The 16,761-nt window shown below is 41.8% G+C and overlaps 1 protein-coding gene across 3 annotated transcripts in view; it reads left to right on the forward strand.

Annotated features, from left to right (window-relative positions):
• Positions 1 to 8,870, forward strand: part of UPF1 (UPF1 RNA helicase and ATPase) — a 217,924-nt gene extending 209,054 nt beyond the window's left edge. For all 3 annotated transcript variants that reach the window (XM_085638726.1, XM_085638724.1, XM_085638725.1), the window contains exon 24: positions 6,394 to 8,870. The gene's annotated coding sequence lies outside the window, so the exon portion shown is untranslated. The remainder of the gene's footprint in view (positions 1 to 6,393) is intronic.
• The last annotated feature ends 7,891 nt before the right edge of the window (positions 8,871 to 16,761 follow it).

Consider the following 16,761-nt stretch of genomic DNA (forward strand, 5'->3'; position numbering starts at 1 on the left):
CTGGTGAAGGGGCGACTAGATCTGGAAGCCGTTCCTGTGGACGCTGTTCAGCCTCCATGGGTAGGCACAAGAAGTCGAAGTCACGGAGTCCGTCAGCCTCACTTAGCTGTGACGCTGATGCCCGTTCCTCCCGGTCTTTATCGGGAGACGGCTCCACAGCAGTCTGCCCCCACCTATCCACCGTTTCCTGGTGAAGGGGCGACTAGGGTCCAGGTGGAAGCCTTGCAGGCCATCTTTGGGTCAACTCATCTCCTTGGCGCGCCTTCTGTCCCCACAGAGGTGGTAAGGACTCTGATCGGGGGCTCACTGGCAGGTTCGCCGTTGGCACCGATCGGGCACACAGGTTCCGTTTCCGGAGTCGCTGCCACGTTGGGGCACAGTCCAGTGGGGCTTCCTGTTGAGACTTCTGGACACAGCTCAGTTCTGATGTCAGGAAACAGTCAGGTGGAGCATCCTGAAAGGATGTCTGGCGTCTGCAGCAGAGGACTTGCCTCTGTCTCCCATAGCGGTAGGCGTCGATTCAACACTGTCCCGACACCCCTTGGCAGAGACACTCTTGGTGGTGGGCGTCGGTACGATGCAGTCTCGACGACAGACGCTTTTTCCATTTTCTCCACCCATAGCTGAGACCCCTGCTGATTCATCCAGTGTTGCAAAGAGATTCTGCACCTACTGGTGGAGTTGAGCACTTGGATGCCCTTGGCCAATCTCGGGCAGACGGTTCCTTGAACCTTGGAGGGCACGTTAGTCTGCAATCGTCCCCTAACTATGACTTGCTGTAACCCCCCAGAATAACGACAGAGGCTGGTGCGGCATTTGCAAGGGTCATTCGCAAAGTTGCTGACATTTTAAACGGACAGTCCCCTGTTGTGTCTCGGCCTTCAGATTCCTTGTTGGATCTGCTCCACCAAGGCAGCCCTAATGTTGAGCCTTTGCTGCCTTTTAGTGAGTCATTATACAACATCCTTCTGGGGTCTTGGGCAAGACCTGCTTCGGGAGACTCGTGGAGCGTGCTATCGCGCACCGTCATCCACCTGCACCGGATGACCCTGTCTGTCCCTCTACCCTAGGGCGCAAGGGCTGGTTGTTCACACAGCTTCAGCTTCGCTGCATTTGCTTTCACCTCCATTGCTTCCACCGACTAGTGAATCCCGGTGGTTGGAAACATGTGGCTGAAGTTTGTTTGCGTCCAGTAGCTCTGCCCTCAAGTCTATAAACACGTCCTGCATATTCTGACGGGCTTCATTTGCTCTCTGGGATTCCGTTGAGCGTCTTCTTACTGCTCTCCCTGAAGAACTTAAAGCTGACCTTGCTCGGCGAATTCAGGATGGTCGTGAACTGGCAACATTTTCTATGAAGTCTGCCATAGACACTACAGATTCCGTGGGTAGAGCAATGGCTATATCAGTCGCTAAGACAACATGCTTGGCTACGTGATGACGGATCCCATCAGGGAAACTAGCTTTTTGATAGCCATGCTGATTGGGCAGTCCAGCGCCTCATGGCTGGTATTCAATAATTGGAATATTGCTCTGGTTCATTCTTTTGCAGTGTTCATTTTGTTAAGGACTTTGTTCATTTATTAGTGGTTGCAGCGTCTTCACTGCTATTCTCTTCTGTTTCATCTGCTGACCCTGAGTTTGAACTTTTTAATTCCCTGATCGCTTGTGCAGCTAGGCAGCTGTTTATGCCCATATTTTCAATTTTTCTCTGCCTAAGAGGGATGTTGTATGCCCACAAAGTGTAACGTTGCTCTGCTTTTTATTTTACATTTTTCAATGAGTGGAATGCGTGTTGTTTTCGGGCTGCGATAGCTCAGTGGAAATGTTCCTGCTCTGATGACAGACTCCTTCATAGCATTGTTAGATTCTCACCACGACTGGCTTCGTTAAGGTGAGTTTTATCCCTTGGTTTTAGAGCCAGTGCCTCTTTCGGGCATGTTTGGTTTCTTCCACTTCACAAACCAATTCTGTTGCTGTTTCACTTTCTAGCACGGTATATTGGCAAACAAAGGGTTCCTACTGGTCCAACTTACACCTAAAACATTTGGCTGTGTTGGTTTTTGTAGTATGCTCTATTTTGCGATCTCTGGGGTGCAGAAGTGCTTATGTCTTTGCCTTCCTCTCTTGGCCATGACTCTTGACCCTTTTTCCCTTGCTGGCAGTTGGACCTACACCAGAAGCATTGGTCGTGCACAATGTCTTGTGCTTTGTTTTGCACATGCATTTCCCATGCAGGGGTTGACTTCTGGCCAGACGCTGTCCTTTGTAGAATCTCTCTTCAGAGATGATGATCGTCATATTATACATTGGGTATATATATATATATATATCTATACATACATATACACACACACACACACACATACCCATCGACTGAAGAGACGCGTTTCGGCTGACCCAGCAGCCTTTCTCAATCTGACCTGCGCCCGTCAAATTCGGATATTTATGACACTCCCCAGTTATAGAAATAGAAGAAATACATGGACATAGAAAATCAAAGGCTAGTGGGAGTTGTAGTCACTTACAAATATCAACACTCATAGTGCATACTATTGAACATTTTAGATGCATAATACATCAGTTACCCACTATGCTGAATGTGAGATAATCACAACTCAATTGATATGCATAAATAAAGTTCACTGAACTGTTAGGGACATGTAATACTAAAAATAGCACATTAATTAAAACCAATGTTATGCGCAGATCTACTTCAGGTGATGCTAACAAAATCAAACATGCTGCTTAAGACAACCTAATCTTGTGTGTGTGTGTTTCTATATAGATCATATATATCTATAGTATGCCCTACTATAGTTTTCATTTGCCCTCTCTCACAGGTGCCAATGGTACCTGTTGGACGTAAAGCTAGGCAAACTCTGTTATATGTCTGGATTCTGCTGGTATTCTTTTTCCAGAATAATGCTGTAAATGTTTCGGTTAGCATAGCTGTTGGGTGATACATTTCTGTATCTTTATTCCGACGCTTGTGTGCTGTCGCTGCTATGTTTGCTGTGCTCCTGTGTGTATGTGATGGCTTCCGGAGTCCACACAGTATGCATATGTGTGTTTATATATGTCTCTATGGGTATGTATGTGTGTATGTATATATATATATATATATACACACACACACACGTAGGAGACTTCTGTATCTATATATGTCTCTCGTTGGCATCCACTGTTGTGCATGCTCATTTTGTCTGCTCCGAATCTTTCCGGACGCTTTTCTTTCCCTTGGGAAATGATTTTTTGCTGCTACCTAGGATTCAGTACACAGTTCAGCTTCTTGCTCCTATTGCCAGAAGCATATGTATTTTCTCTCCATTGTGTAATGGCCCTTTTTTGATTATCTGATTTTCCTTTGTCCCTTCCTTAAGGGTGAAAGATTCAATGCTACCCTCTACAGCCTGTCTTTGCCTCTGATGTTCTCTATTGATGATATTTTATACAGAGCTTGTTGTTTCTCATGACAGCCATGCTTGCTCTTTGATGTCCCACCTGTTTTGGTCAATCTTATTGACAAACTAGTTCTAATACAGAACCTAGTCGACTTCAGTCGCAGACCCTCCTCCTATGGGGTATAGCTATGGTATCTAATTCTAAGTTAAGGAATCTGCGGCTAGATGTCTCTATCAGATGGACAAGTTACTTACCTTCGGTAACGATGTAGCTGGTAGACACATAGTCTAGCTGCAGATTCCTTGACGCTCACCCATCCTCCCCGCTCTGCTCAGGTTGGGTTCTTACACCACTGGTCTTTCAGCCAGTGATCTTTCTTAATGAGTGTTTGATCTTCTTAACACCCTTGACCAAGTCAGGATGTCTTATTCCAGGACGTCTTATTCGGTGTTACTTTCATCACGACTTTCGTTTTAGGGTGGTGGATTCAAATATGCATGCACGTTCTTGCTCCCTGATTATGTTAAAGTGTGGGGGTTGGTCATATTCCTCTCTCCCTCCCTTGTAGTTTCTCTCCTTGTTTGGGTGCCTCTTTACCTCTGATACTCTCAATAGATCATATTTAGTGTGTGTTGTCATGCACACTCTGCTGTTGCAGGAATGTAGACATTTACAGTACATTCATGTCCATTACTGTTTGCCTCATTAGAGGGTATGATTCTTCCCTTATGACGATTTCTAGGGGGCGAGTATTCTACTCTCCCCTGTTTTAATATAATTCTTAGGTATTTTACCTTTTTTGGCACATTGCTCCCACATCCAGTTTTACAGGTGGCTATGCGTTATGGCGCGGAAAAGTTTCACAGTGGAAAGCTCACGTCAGTGCGCCGGGAGGGACTTGCATGGCTCCACTAATGTCATGACATCAGGGCGGAGCCATGCAACGCTGTCCCCTGGCGCGCAAAAGTACTACTGAAAATCTCCGTATACACACTGGCTCCTGGGGAAATTCTAAGTTGAGGAATCTGTGGCTAAACGCTGTCTCTACCAGATACATTGTTACCGAAGGTAAGTAACTTGTCCATCAAGTTTAAACGTGAACATGTAAAATGGTGGTATTATCGCTCGAGCCTAATGTGACCACTTGAAACCAGCAATGGGGAAATCCCTGGCTCGACCTATGTCCTCCAATCCGGATGCCTCTTTGGGAGGGCTCCCTGTCACGGCAGCTGGGCAGGGTCCCGCACTGAGCCTGCATAACCTTTATCTTTATGCGTGGAAATTTAGAAGCAACAGTTGATGGAATTTGATCTTCCTCCTGAAGTTGTAGGTGTCATCCTGGCTGCCAGATATCCCTTGACTAAAACAGTTCACGCAGGGTGAAGTTTGTGGTCTTGTGTTTGTCCCCGTATATGCAGCCTCTACAGACGGATGTTTGACATACTGTTTTCTCTTTTACTAGCCCAACAAGACCTTGTTATGGCAGCAGTTAAAGTAAACTATTGACCTTTTTGGCCATCATTTGTTTACCTATTCAGCGATCTTTATTCAGATCCCCAGTTGTGATGCATTTCTTTTAAAGGGCTGTCCCATATGTTTCCGCCAACGCCAATTGTGATGGTTTACCTGGGACTTTAAACTGGTTCTCACTTTCATTGATGTCTACCTCGTTTGAACCAGTGCACAGCTGATATCTGCGCCTGCTTAGTCTGAAAACGACATTCCTCATAGGGATCACGTCAGCTCGTTGCATGAACGGATTGGTGTCACTCTGATCAGCAGCAGTACAGCACTAGCCTCCCTGACGAGCTAGTCCTTAGGACGAAAGCCCCATTTCTCTTGTAAGTTATGCTTTTCTACATAGTGCAGTCTATCAACCTGCAAGTTTTCTTCACCCTACCTTGATCCAAAAAAATCCTTAAGCTTTTTCTTGAATTGCACCAAAAAACATTGGGTGGATGGTCACCTTCTTGTTGGGTTCACTGGGGTGAAAAAGGGGTAAGCTGTTGACAAACTAACCATCTCGACAAGGATTGTCTAGTATATCAAGATCTGTTAAGGACTTGCCAAGAAGTGGCCTACAGAATGCGTAGGTTCTCATTTTACCAGAGTAAAAGCTGCTACTAACGCTTGTGCGGTGTGCCAAGCTTGTTCATTTGCAAGGCTGCTACGTGGGCATCTCTCCATACATTCACAAAGTACTAATGCCTGGATAGCCACATCTGGCAGGAGGGGCATTTTGCCCGGTCTGTCTGCAAACCCACCACATATGGAGGTACTGCTTTGGTGTCCGTATACAAGATGAGGAAGTATACTCCAGAAGGATAGGTTTGTTGCTTACTGTAATGCTCCTTCTTGTGGATACTCTACCGATTCCTCACTGACCAACCCACATTTCCATTACATGGAATGGGCTCATCTAGTATGTACTAACAAGACTCCAATCTAGAGTTCCACACACAGGCACAATCTGATTATTGAAAGCTCCTTGTCCGGCACAGGCAGCTATCTGAAAGAAACTGACCTCTGCGCAGAGGAGGGTCCTGACGTCCTATACTGGGTTAGACTTGCCCGATGTGGAACCGAATGGCACCGCCACATGTGTGAAGGAATTCCTGGATAAAATTCTCCAAATCCAGTCTAGCGCCTGGGGATATTCACAAGCGGAGGAATCTGTGGCTAGATGGAGCATGCACCATAAAAAGAGTTACAGAAGATAAGTAACTTGTATTTTGGCTTACGACTGTCGTACAACACTTACGAGGGACTTCTGATAACCTTCTTTAAAGGGCCTGTATTTGAGAAGTAACATGCATGCTTTGTAGCAGCATGCTAAGAAAAGTTGCTGAAATTTTATTGTGTTAAGCTCTAAAATGATCAGTAGTATGAACTGTCATCAGACCCAGTAAGCCTAATTATATAATAGCATTTCATACTTTCTTGAGCGTGGTAAATTTAGAATGATATTTATTCTTTTCTTTTTGTTTAGGATGAGGAAGAAGAGCTAAGCTTGTGTGGAGCTTAGTTCATCCGCATTTTATTCTGGGTAATAAAAAATAAAATAAAACGGATACCTGTTTTCCACTGCTAAAACTGAAGCACCACTGTGTGAGAGCAACAGGAGAGAAAGAGGACGACGAGAGAAACCAACCAATCGAGAGAGCGAGCGACACGGAGAGTGAGACCACTGCTGGCACACTGAGACAAGGCGAAAGACAGAAGAGAAGAGGAAACTGGAGGACTGGTCTGCGCTTCCTTGGGAAAGACGGGACCTGATTGTGCGCATCAGCAAAAATGCTACCATCAAATCGCTCTAATAGAATTGAATGGTCAGCTGAGACTCTGCTCCCCCCAGCCCAAATAAGCTAGAGAGAAGGGCCTTAAGCGATTACCACTCTGTTCCACTTTTCTTTGAGAAAAGCGTAGGATTTTCAGTGCAGGAGAAGAAATCTTCATCTCATAGTTGTTCTCTTGCATAGAAGCTGAATATAGCACTGCATTGGTGGCATTTCAGGAGCAGAGAATCTTGCATCAAGTATGCTATGAACCTACCGCAAATGGCTCGCATGGTGTCAAGAGCTCAACTTTGAGATGTAGGTTTTGTTTAAAGGTGACTTTGTTGCCTTCATGTCAAAATGCCATTGTGGGCACCACTCAGAATGGGTTGTTCACTAAAAGCTGGTTTAATCCAACTTTTGATGCAAAGGTGGACTCGAGTTTTAGAAGTAGCTTGCATCTTATATCTTGACTAAGGATCAGGGAGATCCTTGTTCAGAAGTGTTTTAAAAGTTTAAACTTTAATTACCAACATTTCAGGGAATGTTCAGTGTAATTTAAAGTTTGCAGCAATGACTTTTTGATCAGTCTCTTCTCCCTAAAACGGAGAATATTGGGAATAATCAAATGGAGCTTGAATGCTCTTCCAAGTGGAGGGTTTTTCGTTGTTTCCAGTTTGCTGCAATGAGATAATGTTGGAATGATGTGGAAACTAGTTTTTCCATAGTGCGTGCTGTACGCTTCGAAAGAGGATGGTCTTCTGCACCCTCCAGCCCTCAGCGGAAAGATAAATAGAATCCTGCATTAAAAAGCACCTGAAATAGGGAAGAAGTGGTGGAAACTGCGGATTATATAGGTATGGAAGTAAAGACTCTACACAATTTGAAGCAGGTTAAACATGGAAACGCAGGCTGTTGGTAAGAATACCTTTACAGCTGGGTACAGTGAACAGAAGGGTTTGGGGCTTTTGCACGACATGTACTTCAATGGTTTAAATCAGACAGCTGAATGAGTCCATGTAGGTCATCATATAATGAAATGGACACTTAATTCAGGAACAGGATGCAGCTTTGTCATCAGTACTGGTTTTTGTAAGAGGAGATACTTAAGGTGCAACATGAACTAAAAGCAGAGCACAGGGGGGAAAACTTGAGATTTTTTTTAATGTACTCATGCTGGTGGTTAGAAGAACCATTAGATAAGAAGTGAAATGGGAACATTGAAAGCATTTTCTTACTTTGTAGACTATTTTAGATTTTCCACGATTGCATGCATACCAAAAGAATTCCAATGGCCCTTTTTAGCCAACCCTAAATGAGATTAATCTGCCATGAATCAAACTTCAGCTGAGTGAGAGTCCTTGGCTACAGGCATTTAAAAATAGTTTCACTTTAGTTTTGTACACCAGAGAACTCTTAAATAGATCATTTTTGTCTTTGGTATAAAACAAACAACACAAGTGCACAATAATTAAACGACTAGGCTGGTTTTTCACATGTACACATTATAATAACAGATTGCACCTTCTGGTAGATGTTTTGGACACTTAAAGAATACATTCTGCAACCATTTTCTGACTGTCCGATAGTCTCAGTTGTACAAACTCTAATGGTATGCATATTCTATGCCTGTAAGGCTTGGGCTGAACACCACGCAGAAATAGAATTCTCATTAATTAAACCGTTTTTAGCCTTGCAGCTAAAATATGGCATAGGCAAAATTTGCAAACAAAAATAGTTTATAAAACTATACCCATTCTCCTTAGTAAATCCTCCTGCAAAATTTAGGTTTATTAAACTGTCAAGCAAGAATGGGACACAGGCAACTTTCCTTCCTGTAAGGTGGACTGTTTTATTTATTAACATTAAAGAAGATATTTTTTCATTTTGTTTCTTTTGGGTAGGCTGCATAGTTGTGTATGTAGAACTTTGAAATCGGCTAGAGCTGTAAAACGCTTTGTGCAATGCAAATCATTGAGTAAAGTAAACCTCCTTCCCTTTATTTCACTGGTTGGAATGCTTGGCTCTGCTAGTGCCGTTTTATTTTTCCCTCGTAGTAGTTATTCTGAGTTTTATAAATCCATTTACATCAGTGCCACCACTGTTACCTTTTTTTTTAATTTTATTTTTGTCTGTTTTAAATCTGTTAGTCATCAATAAAATATGATTAATAAACATCTATTGCATTCAAGCCAGTCTGTATGTTAATTTTTGCTTTCATCTTTTTTAGTGTTGGAAGCAACATATGTACACTTTATCGAAAATTCTGAATCTTTATTTTTTCTTCTTTTTTTTTAGACAGGCATTGTGTGCCCAAATATTTGGGATGGAGTTCATCTTAACTGTATGGTTAAAAATAACCTTTCACCACATGAATCCTATGTTTTCAAAACCTATGCAAAATAGTAGTCTGGTTGGTCTGGGGGAAGGTATTTTGTTTTATGCTATGCGTAATAAAACGGGGGTTCCAAAAATGACATGTCTGGTACAACTGACAGGGACATCATATGGTAGAATGCACACCAATGTAAATGGATCTTTAACCCATTTAAGGTGCTCAAGGCAATGTTAAGCGTGCTATCCTGGTTAAGTGCTCCGTCCTTGCTCATGAGTATACATACTGTCACTGGAGAGAGCCTTGTCAACTGACATTGAGCCAAAACCCAAAGTGTGTCTAGGGAAAACTGAACTTTTATCTCGACTGTCACAGTCTGGGAAGTTCAGCAGATAGGACACAGATCTATTGTGTCCTTGTCTTCTAAAGATTGTCTCCTTAAATATCAACCTTTTTGCAGTTTTTTCAAGTTGATGATGCCAGTTGTTTTTCATATCTACAAGGTACCTGTGTTAGATTTTACAGTTGTGAGCTTTGCCTTCAAAGAGACCACAGAAACTGTGTGTGAAACTTTAGCATGTTTCCATCCGTATTTTAGGTAAACGCTATCCGAAGGAACTGGCAACAAGTGCGGTATAGGTCTTTGTTCTTCAACGGTTCAAACAGTCACGAAATGGCACAAAATCTAGTCCACCAACTTAGTCCAAAAATGAAGACCAAAACTGGAGATTTCACATTGAAACCAAAGCCATTATCCACAGCATATTTTGGAAATGTACAATGAAGATCGAAAGGCCAGCACACACATTCTAGTTAGCTGCAGTTAACAGCCAGACATACCATGCACTTTGTCACATAATTTACAAGTGTTTTGTTGCCCTATAGTAAGGTCCATGCTCTACAGATAAGTAGGTGGCACAGGAAGATGAACTTTAAATAACGTAGAAGGATTAGAGCATACATGTTTTGCCAGAGAGGATATAAGCTATTAATTCATTTTTATGATGTTCTCGACTGACTCACCCTGGTGTATCCAATAGTAAAGGTCATCTAGGCAAATTAAGGTAAGTTGTAATTCTCTAGACATCGCAGCACACCCCAATGCCTCATTTCTTTCTGTTCTGGCTGGTGCAGAAAGAGATAAATGTTTGCCCCGTCCTATTACTGAAAGGGATAAATGTTTGCCCCGGCCAATTCCTAGTGGTCTCCGATCTTTAGAAGCTTCACCAGTCTTCTCTTCATCTTAGCACCGACAGGCTAAAAGTGTCTCCTGTTAATTTGCCACCGTGGCCGCCAACCACCAGGGCATCCTCCAGTGTCTCACAACTTCAGTTTGCTCAGGCTAGGGTTCATCTTGTGGGAAATCTAAGTCATTTAGATAGAAATCTGCATGGTTAATACTTGTATAAAGCTAGAGATCTGACATGGTTGATACTTATATATATATATATAGGGAAGGATCTGACTAGGTTGATACTTATATATAGGGAAGGTTCTGGCATGGTTGATACTTGTATATAGCTAGAGATCTGCATGGTTGATATTTATATATAGGGAAGGATCTGACATGGTTGATACTTATATATAGGGAAGGATCTGACTAGCTTGATACTTATATATAGGGAAGGATCTGCATGGTTGATACTTGTATACAGCTAGAGATCTGCATGGTTGATATTTATATATAGGGAAGGATCTGCATGGTTGATACTTATATATAGGGAAGGATCTGACTAGGTTGATACTTATATATAGGGAAGGATCTGCATGGTTGATACTTATATATAGGGAAGGATCGGCATGGTTGATACTTACATATAGGGAAGGATCTGCATGGTTGATACTTATATATGGGGAAGGATCTGACTAGGTTGATACTTACATATAGGGAAGGATCTGCATGGTTGATACGTATATATAGGGAAGGTTCTGGCATGGTTGATACTTGTATATAGCTAGAGATCTGCATGGTTGATACTTATATATAGGGAAGGATCTGACATGGTTGATACTTATATATAGGGAAGGATCTGACTAGGTTGATACTTGTATATAGGGAAGGATCTGCATGGTTGATACTTGTATACAGCTAGAGATCTGCATGGTTGATATTTATATATAGGGAAGGATCTGACATGGTTGATACTTGTATATAGGGAAGGATCTGACTAGGTTGATACTTATATATAGCTAGAGATCTGCATGGTTGATAGGTATATATAGGGAAGGATCTGCATGGTTGATACCTATATATAGGGAAGGATCTGCATGGTTGATACTTATATATAGGGAAGGATCGGCATGGTTGATACTTACATATAGGGAAGGATTTGCATGGTTGATACTTATATATGGGGAAGGATCTGACTAGGTTGATACTTATATATAGGGAAGGATCTGCATGGTTGATACTTATATATAGGGAAGGATCTGCATGGTTGATACTTATATATAGCTAGAGATCTGCATGGTTGATACTTGTATATAGCTAGAGATCTACATGGTTCAAACTTGTATATAGCTAGAGATCTGCATGGTTGATACTTATATATAGCTAGAGATCTGCATGGTTCAAACTTGTATATAGCTAGAGATCTGCATGGTTGATACTTGTATATAGGGAAGGATCTGACATGGTTGATAGTTATATATAGCTAGAGATCTGCATGGTTCAAACTTGTATATAGCTAGAGATCTGCATGGTTGACACATATATATATAGGGGAGGATCTGACATGGTTGATACTTGTATATAGGGAAGGATTTGCATGGTTGATACTTATATATAGCTAGAGATCTGCATGGTTGATACTTATATATATAGTGAAGGATCTGCATGGTTGATACTTATATATAGGGAAGGATCTGACATGGTTGATACTTATATATAGGGAAGGATCTGACATGGCTGATACTTATATATAGGGAAGGATCTGCATGGTTGATACTAATATATAGGGAAGGATCAGACATGGTTGATACTTATATATAGCTAGAGATCTGACTAGGTTGATACTTATATATAGGGAAGGATCTGCATGGTTGATACTTACATATAGGGAAGGATCTGACTAGGTTGATACTTATATATAGGGAAGGATCTGGCATGGTTGATACTTGTTTATAGCTAGAGATCTGCATGGCTGATACTTATATAGTGAAGGATCTGACTAGGTTGATACTTGTATATAGGGAAGGATCTGCATGGTTGATACTTATATATAGCTAGAGATCTGCATGGCTGATACTTACATATATAGTGCAGGATCTGCATGGTTGATACTTATATATAGCTAGAGATCTGCATGGCTGATACTTACATATATAGTGAAGGATCTGACATGGTTGATTCTTATATATAGGGAAGGATCTGGAATGGTTGAAACTTGTATATAGGGAAGGATCTGCATGGTTGATACTTACATATAGGGAAGGATCTGACTAGGTTGATACTTATATATAGGGAAGGATCTGACATGGTTGATACTTATATATAGCTAGAGATCTGCATGGTTGATACTTACATATAGGGAAGGATCTGCATGGTTGATACTTATATATAGGGAAGGATCTGACATGGTTGATTCTTATATATAGGGAAGGATCTGGAATGGTTGAAACTTATATATAGGGAAGGATCTGCATGGTTGATACTTACATATAGGGAAGGATCTGACTAGGTTGATACTTATATATAGGGGAGGATCTGGAATGGTTGATACTTCTATATAGCTAGAGATCTGCATGGTTCAAACTTGTATATAGCTAGAGATCTGCATGGTTGATACTTATATATAGGGAAGGATCTGGCATGGTTGATACTTATATATAGGGAAGGATCTGGCATGGTTGATACTTGTATATAGCTAGAGATCTGACTAGGTTGATACTTATATATAGGGAAGGATCTGACATGGTTGATACTTGTATATAGCTAGAGATCTGCATGGTTGATACTAATATATAGGGAAGGTTCTGGCATGGTTGATACTTATATATAGCTAGAGATCTGACATGGTTGATACTTGTATATAGCTAGAGATCTGCATGGTTGATACTAATATATAGGGAAGGATCTGGCATGGACACAGCAGAATTTTACCTTTACCTTTATTTTTAAACAACGAGGAGTTTTAAAAACGACGTCTTCGTGCTGGTGTATCTGGAGCCTGATTACTGCTGGGACTGCGAGGTCCAGGGTGCGCTGCTGGCCATTCTGATCGAGCACACCTGGACACTCTTCCCGGCTCCTCCCTCTCCTGCCTACATAACGCCTCGCGGCCCCCGCTTCGCGGGAGCCGCTCGCAGGCGTGGACACTGCAGAATTTTACCTTTACCTTTAGTTTTTAAACAACGAGGAGTTTTAAAAACGACGTCTTCGTGCTGGTGTATCTGGAGCCTGATTACTGCTGGGACTGCGAGGTCCAGGGTGCGCTGCTGGCCATTCTGATCGAGCACACCTGGACACTCTTCCCGGCTCCTCCCTCTCCTCTCTTGCCTACATAACGCCTCGCGGCCCCCGCTTCGCGGGTGGCGCTCGCAGGCGTGGACACTGCAGAATTTTACCTTTACCTTTATTTTTAAACAACGAGGAGTTTTTAAAACGACGTCTTCGTGCTGGTGTATCTGGAGCCTGATTACTGCTGGGACTGCGAGGTCCAGGGTGCGCTGCTGGCCATTCTGATCGAGCACACCTGGACACTCTTCCCGGCTCCTCCTCTTCTTATTTCAATTCCGCGCCTACTACCGCGTTGCGGGACGCGTTGCGGGGCGTAGTCCGGGGCGAAGCCCGGGCAAAGGGCGGGCCCGTTTAAGCCCGTTCAAGCACCGACAAGACCGGACCGGGCCCTGCCCCTTTGCCCCACTGTCTCGCCGCGCCTAAGGAAGTAAGTTACTATGGACACACGGAGTAAAGTAATGAGATCCCAACCGATAGTATCTGGAACTTTGGATAATTTTATTATCAGGGCGAACTCTGTAATTCAGGGGGAACTGAACATGCTAGAAAGGCGCTTATCTGATGGGATTGCCAGTACGCGCAGGTCATCTCTGGGTATAATCGCATCTGCTGGCTCCCCTTCAAACCTCGATGACTCATAAGCAGCATTGATGGACAGTATCGATCGTACAATTGAATCTGTATTATGTGACCTAAGATCTGGCTCTCCCTCACGTAGAGATACTCTCCAACCCATCCCTGAGGTTACTGATCAGACTACGCATTCCCGATTGCCGGACCTGATGTCAAATCGAGCACAGTTATGCAACAAATATGGGACCCCCTTGAAATTTTGTTTAAGGTCAGGGAGAAGGGGAAAGCAAAACAATCATAACAAAGAAAGCTCCCTCTTGACCTCTATTATTGAAAAACAGTTCATTTGTGAAAGGGAAACAGAAAGGCCTACACAATAGTCATTCCAGTCACAAAGAAATATTTTTGTAATTTATTTTTTATTTTTTATCATTTATCATTTTGTATTTTTCTTATCCAAAACAATCACTATACTTCTTTTACTTTCCACGAAAATCAATTTCACAATCTTAAATTTCACTGATTCAATGCATTACAGTGAATATACATTAATTTAATTAATAATTGACAGTAATCCCTGGAACAGCCTAATATAGATCACACACGATCTATCTCATTCAACAGTCATACCTACAGACATTCCACATCATTCCACACTCAAACATATAAACCTCATAAAAAATATCGAGAAAGGCATAGATTTAACTTGTTATTATCGTTAATTGAACTCTGGAGGTACTAGATACACCAAGCCTCCTGTGACTAACAAGTCTACTGCAAACGCAGAGTGGTGGTATCAGCTCAATGGTCGACGCGTTTCGATGGCATAAGTGCCATCTTCATCAGGACCACAGTTGTATTCACCAACGATAATGCCCAGGGAATACCTGCAATAATACATACATAGAAAGGGTTTTGTGGTTGCCCAAAATTCCCTATACATTAAAATAATCCATACACGTTAGGTGATCACTTCGTGAAAAATAACAAGTAAAGTTTTTACAAAAAACAGAAAAAAAGGGGATACAGAAAAGAAAATAAGTCTGCAGAGAAGGTCTTTGTAGCGGTAGGTTAATTATCATTGTACAATGAACAAGACGACCCCATATATTTACACTACAATGAAGATACGATTTTATCTGAGAGGGATACGTCTTTACCTCACCAAATAGAGAGAGAACAGTACCACCACCAACGAGAGTTTAAAACACCACGTGTGCCATTCACATTGCAGTCCTCTGAGATACATAACACCCACTATCACACTAAAGTTAGGGTTATATAGTTGAAACGCTTACTTGTTTAAAAGAAATTCTTGTCAGAGCGTCTAGTTGTTTAATAAAGTAATCGAGTTTCAAGGACCTGTCAACATGGTAAAGAACCCATTAATAGTCTTTTTGGTAGCAACATAATCTATACAGTTAAAGGTCTATGCCGATAAAAACTACAAAACCTTTATGGGAGACCAGATGGACAAAGTTTGCTGGTTTATTCCCAGTTTGCACCTGTAGCTCGGTAAACCACTAATATATTTAGTCAGAGATATGCTCACACCTGAGTATATTCACAAAAAGGTGAGGCTGGCCTGGTAGCGAATTTTTCATAGTAGGCGTGCAATTTGCCTATTACAAATGCCGTTCTAATAATTCCATTCATATAGATTGAACGATTTGTTCGTCATTTATATCCTAACGCAGGTTTGACGTGCATTTTAAGCATAAAGTGCTAAATAGGGACAGAGCGGGACATGTGACTCATATTCCTAATGGTGCTTAATACAGGCTGCTAGATAATATAAAGTGGTTATTTTGTTGCTCAAATGCTAACCTTCAATTCGATCCCGAAATTTTATTCATTTCCAGTTATTCATTAAGAAATATGTAGCCGTCGTCCTGTTGTGTCCAACGATGCCCCAGTACTAGACAGAACAAAAACTCGAGTCATCTATAATTTATTTAAGAAGTTTTTTGCTAATTAGTCATGAGTGAGTTCAACGCCAAGGAATTTTACCTTTAGTATTTAAAGAATTCTTTTCTTGTGATACAAAAACAACGGCCCGCACAAAACCGGTTCTACTCCTTATGTTTCTTCTGTAAACCGGGGATGCCTGATGCCTATAAAGAGTCAAGACATGGTAGCATAAACCGGAATCTAATACCAACGTATATTTGGTTTATCTAATTTAAAACGAAGATATGGCAGTCCTAACTTAACTCTAACCACACATGTATCTATCTAGTGATTTACCTTCTTTCTCAGAGTCACTATTCGTCTATAGTTTTCGGCTCCACGATCGTCCGGGTCGGCCAGCGCTCTCGATACGGCGGTACGCAATGACGTCGAAATTTACCGCTTGATATGTACAAAACCGGCCAATCACAACGGCTCGGCAGATAAGTGGGTGGAGTCTATGTTTAATCCGAAAAAAGAAGAAAAACGGACTTTCTTACGCCGTTTTGAAGCACCATTTTATAATGGGTATAGTGTGGTTAGTCAAAGTCATTTTCTCGATATGTGAATATACACTAATGACTGCGTTAACAAGGCAATCTGTGAGTCGCTGGCCAATTGTAGCCATACTACTAATAATTAGACGAAGTGTATAAAAAGTTAAAAGAGAGAAAGGACTAACTTGTACCATGTGTAGGCACCATCTTGTAGTGGGTTTGTATATTGCAGATCTGGGGTATTTTTTTAAAACTTTATTTAGATTAG

This window comes from Triturus cristatus, chromosome 12, assembly GCF_964204655.1.
Source record: "Triturus cristatus chromosome 12, aTriCri1.1, whole genome shotgun sequence".
Taxonomy (NCBI): domain Eukaryota; kingdom Metazoa; phylum Chordata; class Amphibia; order Caudata; family Salamandridae; genus Triturus; species Triturus cristatus.